Source organism: Pteropus alecto, unplaced genomic scaffold (assembly GCF_000325575.1).
Source record: "Pteropus alecto unplaced genomic scaffold, ASM32557v1 scaffold45, whole genome shotgun sequence".
Taxonomy (NCBI): Eukaryota; Metazoa; Chordata; class Mammalia; order Chiroptera; family Pteropodidae; genus Pteropus; species Pteropus alecto.
In genome coordinates, this window is record NW_006442491.1 from 11,339,008 (window position 1) to 11,352,225 (window position 13,218).

Sequence of the window (13,218 nt, forward strand, 5' to 3'; positions counted from 1 at the left end):
AGCAGCTCGTTCCCTTTGGTGTTGGCATGCCACTGAAGATCCTGGTGTTGCCATGGCCATCGCCCCACCTGATGTTACTGATATTTTAAGAAAAAGCCGTACCCAAAGTCTCACTTCTGCTGAGGTGTCCCTGATGCCAACATACGCATCTTTGGATGAGTTCACACTCTGTGGCCACGTGGTATTAGAATGACATGAACATTTCTCTTCCTGAAGCCCTGGAGGTTGTCCCTATTTGTTCCAATAAGTAGGTGAAAAGCTGTGGCGAAGATGGCTTCCACTTCATCCACATCAACAAGGTTTTGTCCTTTGCTGGTGCTGACAGCCTCCGGACAAGTATGCGGGATGCCTTTGGAAAGCCCCAGGGCACAGTCATCAGGGTCCACATTGGCCAAGTAATCATGTCCATCTACACCACGCTACAGAATAAAGAGCATGTGATTGAGGCTCTATGCAGGGCCAAGTTCAAGTTCCCTGGCTACCAGAGGATCCACATCTCCAAGAAGCAGGACTTTACTAAGTTTAATGAAGATGAGTTTGAAGACACGGTAGCTGAAAAGTGGCTCATGGCAGATAGCTGTGTAGTCAAATTTGTCCCTAATCAAGGCTCCCAGGACAAATGACAAGCCCTGCACTTGTGAAAGCCTTGGTGCTGTCCCCTCCCTACACAACCAATAAATCCTACTTTCTATAAAAAAAAAAAAAAAAAGCAATCAACAGCAGAGGTGAAAATTTACAGTCTGAGAATTCAAGAAATGGGAAGAGAATTCTTGAAAATAGAAATATCCATATGCAATTCATGATAAGGCCCATCACTACTGAAGGTCAAAATGTATACCACTATATAAAATGTGCAATGCTTTCAAAACCAAAGACTCTAAAACCAAATCCAAGAAGACTTGATTCTGAAACAGTCCAACAGAAATGTTCTCGATCACCAGGCAAACTACATCATGCAGTAGAATCACCTAGAAGGCTTATTGAAACGAAGAAGGCTGGGCCCAATCTCTGAGTTTCTGGTTCATAGATCTAGAATGACACCTGAAAATTTGCATTTTAACAGTTCTCTGGTTATGATAATGCCACTGGTCTGAGGATCGAAATTTGAGAGCCACTGCTGTAAACCAATCCTGGCTGCATATTAGAATTGCCTTCGGTCCTTGTAAACCTATTCAATCAGAATCTCTAGGTATGGGGCTCAGGCACTGATATTTTTTGAAGCATCTCAGATGATTCCAACAATCAAGAACCACTGCAGTTAGCCAAGGTGGTTCTTTCAACCAGTTCACTGAAATTGAATGAAATTGAATGAAATTGAATATTACCTGTCATCCCTACTGACGGCTTTTCACATTTGATGTCTTTCTTTTCTCTTAACAGGAGAGATTTGTCCAGAAATGAACAAGTCCAATGCATGGGCCAATATCCAGTCTCAGGGAGTCCTCTGATTTATCAGTGAGTAGTAACTGCCCCTGTCTGGATTCTGATGAAGCTTCATTGAGAAACTCAAGGAGTTACTTTGATGATAAATCCTGGGTTTAGTTCTAGTGCTAGAAGCTGCCACCTCCCCTTCTATCCTCCTACCTTTACAGCATGATCTCACCAACAGGAGGATGCCCACCACCCTCTGGTCAATTTGGCCCTCTACCTACTTGAAGCCTGGGGAACTCAACTCTTTCCACTCTTCCTTCCACCTCTGGTTTTTGCTGTACATTACTTTCTAGACATAAATAAATTACTTTAGCTTTTACCCAGAATAAAGAACTTGCCTTCTGACTCTGTGAAGATAAATGTGAACACCAAAGTTTCACATTTGTTAAACTTGGTTCAAGAAAGAGCATCGTATCTGGTCTCAGATCAACACCTCTACCTTTATCCCCAAACCAAATCCAAGTGTTCTTCTAGTTTTGCAAGATCTTTTTCATCTTCAAGGTGTTAGCACCCCACCCCATATGCACAAGCATGTGCCTAGGTGTGTGTGTATATGCATACCCATCTGCTCACAGCAAGGAAAAGAAAGCCATAGGCTTCTCTCAGGTTTTCAGTGTAAGACAATGAATGTACTATTTAAACATTTAACTTGATTCAAAATCCTATATTTTTCACTTTTATTGAGGTAAAATTATGGACAAGAGTAATCACAACTCTTAAGGATAAAAATAGAACCAAATAGAACATTTGCATCATCTTAGAAAGTTCTCTTATGTCTTCTCACAGTCAGTCCTAAAGGCAACCACTGTTCTGATCTCTATCACCACCTAGCCTTGCCCATTCTTGAACTTCATATAAATGAAATCACACACTCTGTCCTCAGTTGCGTCTATCTATTTTTGCTCAACATGACTGTGAGATTCATCCACACTGTTATGTCTCACAGTTTATTCTTTTTTTAAATAAATGTATTTATTTAAATTAGTTTTAAGTATACAGTACATTGGTTAGACATCTATAATGTTCATAAAACAATCCACCCAATTGCTCCCCCCTCCCCTGACCCTCCACTTAGCCATCATATTAATGCTAACTGCATTCCCTCTTCCATGCTCCCCGTGCCAAATTATCAACTACTAATTTGTACTTCTTTAACCCTTCACCCCATTCTCCCTGCCTCCCAATCCCCCTCCCCTCTGTCTGTCATCAAATTGTCCATTATATTTGTGAATCTGTTTTTGATTAGCTTGTTCTTTTTGTTCCTTAAATACCTCACAGTTTATTCTTTTGTGTTCCTGAGTAACATTGCATTATTTGAATACAAAACGAAATTACTTTAATCCATTTTCATGTTGATGGATATTTAGGTTATTTTCAGGTTTTGGCCATTCTCAATAAAGTTCTACAAAGATTCTTGAACAAGTCTTTTTGTAGACATACGTTTTCATTTCTCTGGGGTGCATTTTCTCCCAGAAGGGCAATTACTGTATCATAACTACAAATGTTTAACTTTATAAAAGACATTTTCCAGAGTTGATTGTACCATTTTACACTCCAAACAGCAAAGTATGAGAGTTTTGTAGCTCTACATCCTCAACAAAATTTGGTTCAGACAGTCTTTTTCATTTTAACCATTCTGGTGGGTTCGTAGTAGTAATGTTTACTATTTTTGCAGAATATTTTCAATGGATGCTGACTTGAAATTGTCCATATTTGAGCCATCATTTAATGCTGAGGTTTGTATTTAATTTTTTTAAAGTTTACCACCAATGGAAATCATCTTTTGAACTATGGTCTCCTTTTATAATGTGGCCTGACTAATTTTATTTTTAATTATTTGGATCATGTAACTTTAAATTATTTACAATATTATGGAAATAAAGAAATGCCTTTTAAATAAAAATAATTTAAATTGAATTAATTAATCGATTGGTCAACTAATTTAATTACTAGGAAAAAAAGATGGGCTATTAAAACAAAATGAAATGTAACTTCTTCATTAGACTAATACTTAAATTGCTTCCATTTGTTTTTGCAACATATGTTTTGATTTTATTCTATTATTATGTTTTTATTAACTTTTTGTAGTGATATAAATTTAAAAACCTTTTTTCATAGGTGTCTTGTGTTAAATAATTCCTCAAAATATTTGAGAAAAAATGGTATCTATAGCAGTGATTCTCAAACTTCAATTGATATGAGAACTTAGTAAAAATATAAGGGCCTAGGCACCCTTTCCTGTTTCAAAAAAGTTGGTCATGTTTGCTCTTTATTAGTTTTCCAGGTGATTCTGAGACACACCAAAATTTAATAACCACTGCTCTATAGCATATCCTAGCATGAAATAAAACGACTTAATTACAGTGCAGTTGTCAGCAATGACCAACAGATGGCTCACTTGATCATGACACTGTTTAGCAAAACAGGAATTTATCTGCATATCAAGGCATTTTCCACAGAAATAAGTAGTACATAGAAATAAAGACTACAGTTATATCTGAAGAATAATGCAAATGTTCTTTTCTCCTTATTGTCTTTGAATGTGTGACTCCTAATGAGTCTTTTAGACAAACATGTAGAAACTTCCATTCTTGAATGTAAAAAATTGTTCTTTCGACTTTATGTTAGGCTGTATGCCTTCTTAAGAAAAATTCAGTTCTATCAAGTAAAATGCTCCATACATTCTATAGTACTGACTTCACCAAAAGGTCAGGAAGTGATTCATTCTGCTGTGGTTTGGGCTCACTAGGGTAGATAGCCTTAAAGGTTCACAGGGGGGATTACTTCAAAGAGTAAGAGCTTGCCTCTTAGGCCTGAGTTTAATTACAGCTAATCAATTGCAGTGATTCTGGCTGTAAAGTTGGCTTACTTTGAGTTTATTGAAAAAGAACTATTTGGAGTCATACAGAGTGTTCTTTCTGGATGACAGCTAGGCAGGCCTTACTACCTCACTCAAATGCCCCCAGCCAAGGTGACATGTTCCAAAGCAGGCAATGATTTCCCAGATAAAGTTTAAATGCCCAATTCGGCTTGGAATTGTCCCACAATCTCAAAATTTCCAAATAAAGGTCTCTAAAGCCTGGAGAATAAACTTTATTTATTCACTGATCACTGGTAAACATTTATTCAATGCCTACTCTGTGCCAGATAATGAATAAGGCCTGAAAATTAAGACACAAAAGATATAATTTAGACTTGGAGACAGATAAGTGGTCGACTTGCTATAGTGATACTCATCACATCTGTAATTGATGGTTGGATGGCTATTGTTTTCACTGCCACACCCTCGTTGCCCAGCACAATGCCCAACATCTACTTAATATTTTCTCTATTATGTAGCTAATATGCTGACACAAGTTATCTCAGGTCACTAAGAGAGCACAGTGGACCGTTACATAACTTAAATGAGGGAGAAAGACCTTTGGAGAACTTTCTTTGGTTGAGTACATTTACAGTAATCTGTATATTTGGGATTTTACACTGAAACTGACATTATCTTGCCCATCTTCCCTCACCACTCACTTCTATGCTACAGGCAATTTACTGAGAGAACCTAAAAATCACCACCTGAGGATTTTTTTCTGGCCTTGGAACACACCCAACTGCTGCCAGAACTTCCCCCACGAGCAGCTTTCGATCCATGACTTCCAGGAGTTGGCGAACAAATGCCCCAGCTTTTTTACTTTACATACAGATGAGATAACTCTGAAGTTGTTCCACACTGTCTCTTAGATTTCTTCAGTGGAATATAGTTTCCCTAATTGCCCACAGTGCTAACTGGCTTGATAACACAACTTTTACTGGATTCTTCCCATTGTCTATCTCACTTTCCTTTTCCCTGTTGGTGGTTCCTGGCATCAACTCTCACATAAAACACTCACACTCAAGTAAGTCCTTGTCTCAATGTCTGCTTCTGGCTGAACTCAACCCCAGGATAAACATGGGCCATCCACGTTCACATGGGTGAGAGGTAAGGAAAAGTGTTAGCGACATGTGCCCAAACATGGAAGCATGAGGGAACTTGAGACTGAATAGTTAACGATTGACAGAACATAGAGTACAAGGGCTGGAAGTGATAAGGGATCCTGTGAGCTAATATAAAAAACAAAAAACAAAAAACAAGAACTGCATTTTATTTTGAAGGCAGTGGGGATCCACTAAAATATTTTTAAAAGGAGAGAAAGGGAATTAGTTATGACCTAGCTATAAGATACGGGTAAGTGTAGATGCGGTTTAAGAGTGAATGAAATAACCCATGCCAAGGGGATACCACTTTTAAAATCTGGTAAAAATTACAAACTCCACCATATAAAAATTCACATTAGCACATACATGCAATTTTATAAAAGAGTTTACAGGTGTTCGCTGACCCCTTTTCAAGTACAGCCATGGATATCTTCAAGGTTTCTAGAAAAGTGGTTAGGAACTCCAAGCATTGAATGAGAAGACAGTTAAGGAACTGAATTAAACCTCGGTAACAATAACATTTAAGTATAGATGGGAATAAAGAAGGTAGAATAAGAAGCTGTCACTGCAACAGAAAGACTCAAAACAGAGTTCTGGGGGTGGGGGGGAAGATGCTCTTGTTCATCTACTTTTGATTAGTAGTTGACAGAGAGTACCACTCTCTAGTTATTTTTTGTTGTCATTCACTCAAACAGGAGAACGTGGTTATCATCAATCAGAAAATACTCCATGACAAAGGATGAAGGCTCCCAGGTGAAATACAGTTAATAAATGTATCACTTGGTTCTAACAGAGTTAGTTGCTTAGTATTCCTTAAGTTAGTTTTTAACATTAAAAAATAAGGAAATTTCTATATTTTCTTGAGAAAAAAATTCAAAACATCTAGGTCAGCATTCTCAACCAGTTTCTACTCTTTAGAAGTTGTACCTGTAGGATATTATATGGGCTCTCCAATTGGCCACAACCCTTTTATTCATTTACATTATTGGCCTGGCTCCTATAAACTTTTTAATCTTTTGAATCTTAGGATTCTAACAGTGAAAAGTTATATCTCAATACTCACCTTCACTGTTCATTTAGTCATCCAGTTTTTCATTAGCATTTATTGAATACCTGCTCTTTGCTAGGAACAAAAAGACATGCTTAAAACAGAAAGCCAAACATGACTGTTCTTACTCCAAGCTATTTATAGCATAGCCAACAGAAGACCCCCCCCCCAAAAAAAAGTAGATGTTGAAAAATTCTGATTGTCAGTTATACAACTCCAAGAGGGTCCCAAGGCACTGTCTTTGAATTACTGTGCTTTGATCACAAACTTCAGAGATCAATTCTCTCCTGATAAGCTATTACTCATTCACAGGTTGGGTCGATTATTCAAGGGATAATGCAATCATTCATATCTTTCAGGGCTGAAAGAAGAGCTTGAGTACTAAAGGAAAATGAAGAGAGAATTGTGAGAGAATACTACAAAAGAAGGCAAGCAGGACTTTTCTTGGATGCAAAAGAGCAAGGGGAATGTGGCAGATACTTTTGCATCACTGGTCTACCCATTGGCCAATCCACCATAATAGCTCACAGCTGCATAGAATTACCATCAGGCAATGGGAGCTGCCTTCTACAGTAGATTACAAACCTCCCTTCTGTGGTAGAAAAACATCCTACAGCCAGCAATTGACACATAGAGTGGTACAAAAGACCAGATGAGAATGGTACAACTCATGCTCCAGAACTCCCTGTGGGATCATACCAAGGTCAGACTCCAGGTGAGACCATGTCCTTGCTTACTTTTTTCCAGTGTTCTAAACTGGTTCCCCACTCTTAACTCCTGAGGACTTTTCCTCAGTCACCTACTTCTGAATCCCTGTCTCAGGCTCTGTTTCCAGGGAATTCAAACCAATGTAAAACACAAAGACCAATAAAACATGTATTACTAATTTCTCATTAACAGAGAATAGCAACGTATCAGCCTCCTGGGGTGCAATCAGATTTTGCAAAACCAGATCAAAATAAAATGATATAGTAATAGCATTTCATGGTTTATATACCACAATTAAATTCAAAATTCGATTTGTAGTTCTCTTTAGAGATAATAGTATACTGTCCTAGATGTATGTACATTTCCACATTAGAGAGAAGCTATTAACTTTAATTCCAGTAGTAAATATTACCACTCACTATAGGTTTCTGAGGGGTTCATGTGAATGATAATTGACAGGGAGGTTGATTTCTGTTGGTCTGTGCTAGAGAGATAGATTTCAGCCCTAGGGCAAAGCCAAAGACTCATAACTCTGGACTTCTCATTTCTAGAAAATGATTGGTCTGCATATCATCTGGATTTCCATTTATCCAATAAATAGGGAAAATGAAATCAAACAGAACAGGCTGCATGATCATGCCTTTAAACATTGAGAAGTCTTCCTGCCCTTGTGTAAAAACTTTAGCAGTAGCCTCATGATCTTTACTGCTTTCAAATTTTGTTTCCCTTTCTACCTTTACTTAATTTTCAGATCACATAACATTGGGAGCAGCTTGCATTTTAAGAGGACTGAGAAGAATTAGGGTTGGACATTTAAGAATATCAATCTTTTGACCAAATAAATATTAGGATTATCTTTCTTATTCCGGCTCCCACTTTAGATACACTTGCACATTTGGGGTAAACGCCCACACTCCCATGCACTCTCAATTTGCTCATCATGTATTCCCATTCTCTTCTCCAAATTGATTTAAAAAGGTAAAATACCATTTAAGGAAAGAAGTCATTGAACTCCTCATGGAACACACCACATTCACAGCAGAAGCAAAAAAAAAAAAATAGAAAAAGCAAAGCAGTTATTATCCAGTTGGGATTGCTGGACACAAAATGCTCAGGCAAATCCACAGAAGGTTTTTCAAGTTATCAAGAAAAATGTAGAACCTTTTCAGAAATTCAGCAATCTTTGTCACCAGGATATATATTCTTTTCCAAACTAAAAACATATGTTGACAGCCCTAGCTAGAAAACAAAAGTTCCTTGATTTCCGCTCTTACCTGTTTCAGGTAACTCCCCCAATCCTGGCAACGCTGACTCCCTAACTCCATTTTAATTTTCTCCACCAAATATATCACTACCCGACTTAATGGTTTATTATTTGTCTTCTCTCCATGCCCACCCCCGACACACAAAGAATATAAACACCATAATATCAAGAATATTGTCTATTTGGTTTACTTTTCTGTTCCTAGCAACTAACTGGTTCCTAGTTTACAACAGGTGTTTAATAAATATTTGCCAAATTAATGCACAAACGATAATGGCAACTTCACATGTATGAATTGCAAATGAGAAAAATGTAGAGTGCAGAAACATCAATAAATAAAATAAGGACTTTAAAAATATTTTTAATACTCAAGAAATATCTTTACCACATTTTCTAATTATTTAGGGGAGCTACCAATATATTCTGCATTCTATCTGCTAGATCTGCAAGGAAATCCTGGAAAGGGTTATCTTAATACAGAAAATATATAGATATTTTCCCCTCATTATTAAAGAATTCGTTTTTGCAACCAAAGTAAGCACAATATGTGATGTGCATATAACATGATTAGACACTGAGGGTATGAAGAAAATACTAAATTGCTTGGGACTGAATCTCAGTAATGTCTTTTATCAACTGTGAGATGTGCTTCTTAGTATAAAGCCAGAATGAGAATGAGAGAAAACACAAAATGGCTAGACTAGTATGTTAATTTTTCATGTAACTAAAGTCTGCAACTAGTAGTTCTATGCTAGAAGTACCACTTAAAGGTCATCAAGGACCCAGGTTCTTACTATTTTTTGGCTCTACCATGCTAGCATGTAGCTTTTGTCTCCAAGATCACCTTGTGGTCCAAGATGGCTACCATTGAAGGATTGTCAAGGCCTACATTAGGAAGAAAGTCAGAAGTGTGACAAGTGCTTATCTCAAAAAAATGCTTCTCCCCTCATAGGTTTAGCAACCTTTATGCATCTTCAAGTTCTATACCACGCTTACGCTTACATCTCACAGGCTATGCCCTAGTCACATGCATACCTAGCTTTAAAAGAGATGAAAAAAGCAATTGTTTAGTAACTGTACTGCTGCCCAGAATAGAATTTGGGTTGTACTGCAAGACGAGAAATGGAGAATAGATATTGGGTGGCAACTTGCAGCCTTTGATATGCCTCAGGTAAATTCTTTATCCTCTTCGAGACTCAGTTTTCTCATCTATGAAATAGCATAATGGAGTTGTCAAGAATGCTGCATGAAATAATATATATAAAGCCTATAGTACAATGCCTGACAATTAGTAAATGTTTGATTATTAATTGAGGTAGTTGTTATTGCTAGTATTACTGTCCTTGACCTCCAAGAGTGTAACATTTTCTTGGGAAAATGAGTCAGTCTTGGGAAATATGTAAATGATAGTGAAATTCAGTAGAGAATTATATATTTAAATAAATAGAGCAGATGAATATTACAGATATGAGCAGGGAGCACAGGGTTGGGTAGGACTTAGGCTGTGCCCTGTGAAGTAGGAGGGTCATAAAAGAAAGAAAAATTAGATGCCTTGAAATTTCTTCAAAAGCATTCTTCCAAAATGCTTTTTAGTACTTGTATAGTAGTCTTCTTTTATCTGCAGGGAATAGGTTCCAAGAACCAGTGGATGCCTAAAACCATAAATAGTACTGAATCCTATATATACTGTTTATACCTACATACATTTATCGCTTCTCTTTAGCGTATCCAAATTGCTAGCATCACTAGTTTTGTGCTTTGGGGCCATTATTAACTAAAATAAGTGTTACTTGAACCAAGCAGTGTGATATCACAACAGTCGATCTGATAACTGAGACGGCTCCTAAGTGACTAATGGGAAGGTAGCATATACAGCATGGATATACTAGAAAAGGGGATGATTCGCATCCTGGGCAGGATGAAGCAGGACAGCCTGATATTTTATCTCCTACTTAGAACACTGCACAACTTAAAACTTATGAATTGTTTATTTCTGGAATTTCCATTTAACATTTTCAGACTCATTGACTGCTGGTAATTGAAACTGTGGAAAATGAAACTGCGGATAAAGAGGCCTACTGTAATTCAGTTTGCCAAAGACAATTAATTAACATGCTGCCTTTATTGGGACTCATATCTCATTTTAAGCCAGCTACCAGCCATTTTGTTGTGGGCAGAGAGGAAAGTGTTGTTTTGCTACATGGATTTTTCTCTGATTTATTCCACTCTCTAGAAGGAAGAAAAGAGACAGTGAAGGAGATTCACCCAAATGGGGAATTTCTTTATGGAAGGGAGCCATGGGAATAATTCCTCTAATTAAGAACCCATAATAAACAGCTGTGAGAGTCTTACTCTGATAAATGATCTTGATCTATCTAGGGCTAGACCAGTGTTACTCATGTGGTTCATGGACCAGCAGCATCAGCATCACCTGATAGGTTCTCAGAAATGCAGATTCTCAGGCTCTACTCCAGACCTGCCAAATCAGAATCTGCATTTTATCAGGATCCCCTGGTAGTTCATATGATCTCAGCTTGAGAATCACTGGTATACAACACACTTCTGCTCTCAAGAAGCTCATTTTTTGAGAGAAATAAAGCATAAACCCATTAAAATGAACAAAACAGTGAATGCATGGAACATTGCAAGTAATTCCAGAATAACACAGGACTTGATGGTAAACCTATCTGAACATTAAAACTGCATGCCAACCTGAGAGAATTTCATAAAGAACAGCTATTTTTTTAATGTAATATCCCTACTTTTTCTGAGAACTGCACCATCTCTTTCTGGCAACTTCTGGTGTTTGCTCCATCCACATTGTCCTCATATTCTAATCAAAGAAAGTCTTTTGTCCTAAGTAAGTTAGCCCCCAGCCCTGTTCATGAGCACAGATAGTTTGCTTACACTCCCTGGGGGGAGCCTGTCTTTTGAAAAATAGTAATTAATTATGAATAGGAGAAGTGTCAGGTCCTTGTTAGTGGCTTCTGCTTGCTTTATTAGCATTGTCTTCAAGTTTCTCACCACTCCTTGTTTCTGCTCCAGCACCCACACCCACATTTCAAGAATAGAAAATGTTGAATTGGCAAAGGAGACTCACGCAGTTATAGGTCATATCTAAAACCAAAGCATATGAATAATTCCAAAGAAGCAGGAAAACAGATAAAATATCTGGTCACAGGTAAAATATTAATTTCTTGGTAAATCTGAGACAGTGAGACAGTGAGACCCCTAAAAGACCTTTTTTCTCCTTCATTTAAATGAATTTGGTTTTATGTTTAACAGAGACAATTCTTTCTGAGCAGTGTATGGAGACACTACTCACATCATCAATGAGATAGAAAGACAGCCTACTAAATGGAAGAAGATATTTGCCAATGATATATCTGATAAGGGGTTAATATCCAAAAATTATATGGAACTCATGTAACTTAACACCAAAACACTAACAATCCAATTAAAAAACGGGCAGAGACCTGAATAGACATTTCTCCAAAGAGGACTTGAAGATGGCAAATAGACATGTGAAAAAATGCTCAGCATCACTAACCATCAGAAAAAATGCACACTAAAACCACAATGAGATATCACCTCACACCTGTCAGAATATATATCAACAATAAATCAACAAATAAGTGTTGACAAGGATGTGGAGAAAGGAGAACCCTCATGCACTGTTGGTGGGACTGCAATTTGTGCAGCCACTCTGGAAAACAGTATGGAGATTTCTCAAAAATTTAAAAATAGAACAATCTTATGACCCAGCAGTTTCACTTCTGGGTATTTATCTGAAGAAATCCAAAACACTAATTCAAAAAGATATATGCATCCCTATGTTCATTGCAGTATTATTTACAATAGCCAAGATAAGGAAGCAACCTAAGTGCCCATCAATAGATAATTAGATAAAGAAGAGATGAGATAGATAGATAGATAGATAGATAGATAGATAGATAGACAGACAGACAGACAGACAGACAGACAGACATAAATGGAATATCACTTGGCCATAAAAAAGAATGAAATTTTACCATTCACAACAACATGGATGGACCTGGAAGGTATTATGCTAAGTGAAATAAGTCAGACAGAGAAGGACGAATTCCATATTATCTCATTTATATGTGGAATCTAAAGGACAAAATAAATGAACAAACAAAACAGAAACAGACTCATAGATACAGGGAACAAGTTGATAGGTGCCAGATGAGAGGAGGGATAGGGGTGGGGGTGAGGTAGAAAAGGTGAAGGGATTAAAAAGTACAAATTGATAGTTACAGAATAGTCATATGGGGATATAAAGCACTGGGAATATAGTCAATAATATGGTATTAACTATGTATAGTGCCAGGTGGGCACTAGATTCATCAGGGGGATCTTCGTAAATTATACAAATGTCTAACCACTATGCTGTACACCCAAAACTAACATAAAATAATTGTGAATATCAACTATAATTGAAAAAAATTTTTAAAGGGGGTGAAAAAGGTGAAGGGCAATAAGAGTTTCAAATTTCCAGGTATAAAACAAGTCATAGGGATGTAATATACAACATATGAAATATAGTCAATAATATTGTGATAGTATTGTACAGTGTCAGATGGTTGCTGGACTTATCATGATGATCGCTTCCTTAGGTAAATAAATGTTGAATAACTATGATGTACACCTGAAGCTAGTATTGTATTTTAGCTATATTTTAATAATTTTTTTAAAAAAGATACTACTCACACATACATCTATTTCAATTTTAGAAAAGCCCATTTTATACTGTTAATTACAGCCTGTGATTACAACTTTT

At 37.0% G+C, this 13,218-nt stretch overlaps 1 pseudogene; it reads left to right on the plus strand.

Moving 5' to 3' along the window:
* Positions 1-78: 78 nt before the first annotated feature.
* On the plus strand, positions 79-641 carry LOC102881067 (annotated as a pseudogene).
* The last annotated feature ends 12,577 nt before the right edge of the window (positions 642-13,218 follow it).